This window comes from Lichenostomus cassidix, chromosome 3 (assembly GCF_008360975.1).
Source record: "Lichenostomus cassidix isolate B80296 chromosome 3, HeHo_3.0, whole genome shotgun sequence".
In the NCBI taxonomy this organism is placed as follows: domain Eukaryota; kingdom Metazoa; phylum Chordata; class Aves; order Passeriformes; family Meliphagidae; genus Lichenostomus; species Lichenostomus cassidix.
In genome coordinates this window covers 48786680-48791923 of record NC_139483.1, presented here as the reverse complement: position 1 = coordinate 48791923, position 5244 = coordinate 48786680, and positions in this window count along the sequence as shown.

Sequence of the window (5244 nt, the reverse complement as noted above, 5' to 3'; positions counted from 1 at the left end):
TCATCTGGTGTGCAAGAGGCTGATGCCCACACAGAGTCGAGCTCTTTGATTTATTTACAATTCTGTGCAGAAGGTGGTGCTGGGTGGCAAATCCACAAAGTCAGCACACTGACTTTCAAAGCTTTTCACTATTTATTGCATTTTACCAAACAAAGGCGTTAATGTTCATTGGCTACAAGTTACCGAGTTCTCTTATTAATTTATATTCTATCTTGGTTAAATTATTTCCTTGCTTCTTGCGCTAATCAGTGAGCATGCTCAGTCTTTCTCTTCTTTTGAGTCGCTGGGTTTCTTGGGTCAGTGGTTTGTGAGTTGGTGGTCTCGATCTCTCCCAGCCAGAACTATCTTTTACCTAGTTGGAGAGGATTCAGCACAGTTGCTGAAATGGCTTTGTCAGTTTCTTCCTTGTCTTGTGAGTTTGTGATGACCCATCCTTAAGGGGAAGGAGTTCTGCCAAATGTCCTGTGGCCTGTAAATTCTGTATTCCTTATGTCCACTATCAGCTGTACATCCTTCTTTCCAAGCTTTGTTAACCTCCACCTAAGTCTGAGATCACTGAAGCATGTCAAGCCCTAAACTTCAGCAAAACAATTCTACCAACAAGTAATTTATCTTTCTAAAACCCAGACACCACTCCATTTCCCAACATGCTTATAATGTTTAATTCCTTGGCTTTATATGGCTCTCCTCCCAATAACAAAAAAACACCACAGGTTTCATGCTGTTCTTCAGGGAAAAGGAGAAGGACTGTAGAAAAGTCTACTGTCAGGAAAGGTTTAGGAAAACAAAATCACACAAACTACTAAATGTTTGGTTAGCTGTCTGTTTGTTGAGTAGCAATATGTTTTATGTTCTACAGTATGCTATGTAAGTTTGTTACAGATCACTCTCAAGCACAAGCAATTTTGTCTTACACAATCTAAACCATTCTTACTGAGATATCAATAATACACTTTACAAGAAAAAGAACCTCTAAAATATAATACTCTTAGCAGCTAATATTTAAATACATTCTTCAGTTCACTAGTAATCCAGATAGATAACTAGAACCCTTGTCACTGCTGTAGTAGGTAGTCTTACATAATAATTATTTATAATATAAACAAACTTCATTATAACTAACTAGATTTTTATTCCCATTAATCTTAGCCTGAAACTGTTCCAAGGTCTAATCTTGTGAAAATTAGAAACTCCCTACTAATTTTCAGCCTTAATTCAGCCAGGAACATTTTGTACTTCATGATTTTGTGTAAACTTTATCTTCTGTTTTAAAAACCATGAACATATTTACAGAGAGGAGGAGTTTCCATTTCAGCCTTTTCTTTTACCAGACTAGACAAGACAAGCACTTTTAGCCTCTCCTCAGAACACCCACTTTCAACTGTTGATCAGAATAGATCCTTTCAGCCCCTCTTCCTGATTGCAATGTTCTCTTGGGACAGACATGAGCAGTCCAGTGCACTGTGGCAGAAAGTATCTGCCCGCTTCTTCAAGTGCTGGAATTGCTACTTTCCTCTCTCTACTTTAGTCAACACATTTATAATTTTTTTAGCCTGATAGCTGATAATAAGCATCTCATAACAATGTCCATAGTCTTGTTAATTATCACGTAGTTAAATAGCAGCACGTTTCCCAACACAATAAATCATCGTATAGAATAAAAACCAGGTATTTGTTCTGGCTTCAGTTGATGTGACAGTTTCCTGACCCACCACTACTTTATCAAATATCCTTTTGTTATTTTTAAACAGCAGAAGCACAAGCCAAAAAAAAATATATCTAACAAATGGCTAAGGTAACAAAAAATGTTGATAAATTTGGAAAGACCAGTGTCTCTGTCAGTCTCTGCCATCTGAGATTTCTCCGAGACTATCTTTCATGGTCCTGGAAAAGGCCAACAGTATCCTGGCTCAGGAATAACCCTTTCCCTGTGAGATCCTGAACTGAGCCCTACCCCATCTCAACTCCACCTAAGGGTAACAGCTTATCATTACGCACAAATCAGTAACTAAAGATCCTTATCTTCCTCTCTTCCTGCTGCTAATCAACTGTAGGTCATCTATTGAAATGGCTGCTTAATTCTCTTTGGATGTTTATAAAACAGAAATGAAAGCTTGGCTGGTAACAATACACACATTGGCACCTTAATATATTGATTATTCTATTGACTTCACCTTCTTCCTCTGCTACTCATTCCAGCTCCTGTTTTTTTGGCCTCCTCCCTTTTCCGATAATGGCACTTGCTTCTGCAAACACATATTCACATTACAAAATTTTCCATGAACAGCAGAATTAATGAAGCCTGGTTTCCTAGGGATTTGTGATGCTGATTCCCAAGTTCCATCCTCACACCATGTCCCCCCCACGATACCTTCACTATGCAAAACCAGCACTTTAGCCAATGTGAGTCATACACCTGCTGCTTGGCTCAGCACTCCCCATCCATTCCACTCCCCAGTAAGATATCGAGTTCTTGTGGTTGTTGCCAAGGAGAATATATTTCGTTTCTTTATCTGACTGGAAAACATTTCTTAAAATACTTTAAAATTAAAATAAAGGGGGCTCCAATTGAGTTCTCTGTTTCCTAGAACTATGAATTTAGAAAGAATAGGCAGCCAAGGAAAATAAAAATGGGCATGCACTTGAAATGACAGTTGGAAAGTTATGAATGATGCTCCTGGAAAATCAAATGCATATTTTTACTGTAAGTGTGTGTGAGAAGATCACTGAACTTCCTGACAGGTTAATGGGATGTAGAGAAGTGAAAAGATCACTAAGGAGAACTTTTTAATTTTATTTCTTTTGGGGCTGTGCTTGTGTTTGATTGTTTTTGCCCTTGGAAGGTGAGCACAGATTGTTCTTTTAATTACTGGGGAAAGTTCTGGTTAGAGATAACTTCTTCGTGTCTGTGATTTCTCTTTATGACAACATTTAAAGAAAACTTGGTGCAATTGCCTCCTCCATTCAATGGAGCAGGCATTTCAGTCTAAGCGAGGTGAAAATCTTGTACCTACTTCTTCAAGGATAGCAAAACCACATGGAGCACTGCTGCTCATGAACATGAAGGCACATTAACTCTGTGACACAACTAAGGGCTAGCTAAAAAAACAAACAAGCAGAAGGCTGTGGAAATTCGTCCAACGATGTGTGAAGTTGTTTCTCTTGTCAGGACCTTTTCTGACAGAAAGGCACATGACCACCACTTGGGCAGAGAGTGTGAAGTGCAAAGGAGGAAGTTACAAGACAGTTTACATAATAGCCTTTCCCCCCTCCCCCCCCCCATGTGTAACACTTCAAGACAGGGATATATTTTAGCAAGTTGGCAATGTTTTGGTGGCGATGGACTACATTGACTGCACAATGAGAACAACTCCTCACAGGGTTCTCAAGGCACAGGCAGCAGGTGTGCCAGGAGCAGCTCTCATAACTCAAATTACATTTACTTTCTCCATGCAGAGCTGCCTTAATTTTTATTCATTTATTTCCCCTTTTTTGTTTTGTCAAGTCTGTGAAGTATTGTCATGAAACACCCACAACCTTATTAAGCTCTGTTTATGTGACAGCCACCTTAGGCACACTGCCAACCTTTGATTCAACTGTCAGAACACCTTAACTCTATCCAGGGCTGGTGATTCCTTGTTCTTACTTCATTTTGTGTAAAATGTGATTTCAATCACAGAATCATGTAGGCTGGAAAGACCATTAAGATCAAGCCCAACTATTAATGAAACACCACCACGTGCACCACTAAACCCTGCCCCTATGTGTCACATCTGCACTTCTTTTATCCAGGGATTGTGACTCAACCACTTCCCTGGGAAACCGTGTGCTAATGTTTGACAACTCCATCAATGTAGAAACTTTTCCTAATCTCTGATCTAAACTTCCTCTGTAATACGTGAGGCCATTTCTTCTGTCATTATGTGCCACAAAATGCATTATGTGTTAGAAAATATCATGCAAGCATATCCTTGTACAGGAAGTTAAAATCCACATGCCAGCAGTCAGTACTTCAGTTAAGGCAGTTAAGTGTTTGTTGTTTGTAAAAAGCTTGTTATTGCACTGCGTTAAGCACAAAGGTCAGTCTGCGAGTGTCGTTCGCTACACGTCAGTGTAGTTTCACAATCCATAGTACAGCTGGGAGGAAATGTTAGCTCTCTACCCCACACTACTGATCCTACACCCCGCAGCACCACCTCATCACCTGTGGAAACATCATCATTTCTGAGGCTGTAACAGTGAGGTGTTTTCTTCAGCATCCATTGCTGGCTTCTGGCCTCCCTTCTCCTAGCTACTCATTCCTCCCCACACAGCAAAGTGTGCTGCCTCCTCAGTTTTGCAAATGTGGATAGCAGATGGCAAGAAAATCAATTTCTCTACACCTTTCCCTAGGAAATGAGCTTGGGACAGGAAATAAAGGTAAGGGGGCAGCTGAACTTTTTCAATGAGTGGTATGAGAAAGAAGTGTAGCAGCTCTGACAAGTAGCTCTGTTTCCTCCCTCCCGTCCCCTTGAAAGCCTGAGAAGGTTTGTGGCTGTCAAAAATCCCTCAAGATGGCTCCATTTTAGGTCTGGAAAAAGCATTATTTGCAGAATCTCTGACAGGAACTTAAAAAGCTCTTACGTCCTCTTCACAGCTGGGGAGGTATGTAGCAGAAGAGGTTTCCTCTGTGTCTTTCTACCCATCTGGCCCAGGGTGGGTCAGGTTGACAGGTTAAGATGTAGAATTACCTGGCATTGGGACACTGGATGGGAGACATAGGAACAGTAGGGTGGCAAAAAATGCAGCCTCCATCCTGCTTGGCATAACTTCAATTTTTTGAAGTGCATATACATTTAGGTAATTTCCAAGAGTAAAGCTTCTCAGCATAAGTAAGGATTCCTCTACGTGTAGGAGTTCAGTGTGCTGTATATGAAACACTTCACAGGCCGAACACTTTATATTTTTTGAGACATGGAGAGAAAGCACAACTCGCAACACGAGGAAGCGGACGGTGCTTTCCCAGCGGCTGGGGCTGGCAGGTATGACCCAGCAGCGGCACTTAAAACACACCCTCAGCAAAGCCTGGCGGGCATCGCGGAGGCCAACATCCTTCTTGTTGTTGGGGCCATCGCCAGGCCACAGCTCCGTGGCTCCGGCCTCCCCCCCTTCCCTCGGCGCCCCTCAGGCGCTGCCCGGCTGTGACCCCGCCGCTGCCGCCCCCGCACCCTCATGGCCGGGCACCCCGCCCCTTCCTGGCCGGGC